The sequence below is a fragment of the Cynoglossus semilaevis genome, chromosome 2 (assembly GCF_000523025.1).
Source record: "Cynoglossus semilaevis isolate Cse_v1.0 chromosome 2, Cse_v1.0, whole genome shotgun sequence".
NCBI classification, from domain to species: Eukaryota; Metazoa; Chordata; class Actinopteri; order Pleuronectiformes; family Cynoglossidae; genus Cynoglossus; species Cynoglossus semilaevis.
The window spans coordinates 135,940-136,167 of NC_024308.1; positions in this window are offsets into that span (position 1 = coordinate 135,940).

Sequence of the window (228 nt, forward strand, 5' to 3'; positions counted from 1 at the left end):
TAAAATCTCTGATTTTCTCCATGGACTTTGGTCTGGAAAGCCGTTTTAAATTTCTTCTAAAACTGAAGTTGAGCAGATTTGGGAACTGGAACAAAGTAGATCCACAGATCCATCTTGTTTAGATGAACCAGGTGATCTTCTTATGGGGAGGTTCTGGACGTGATGTTCTAAGAAAAGAACCAAACAAACACAGAGTGATTTTTTAAAGAACATCTGATCTGTTAGAGT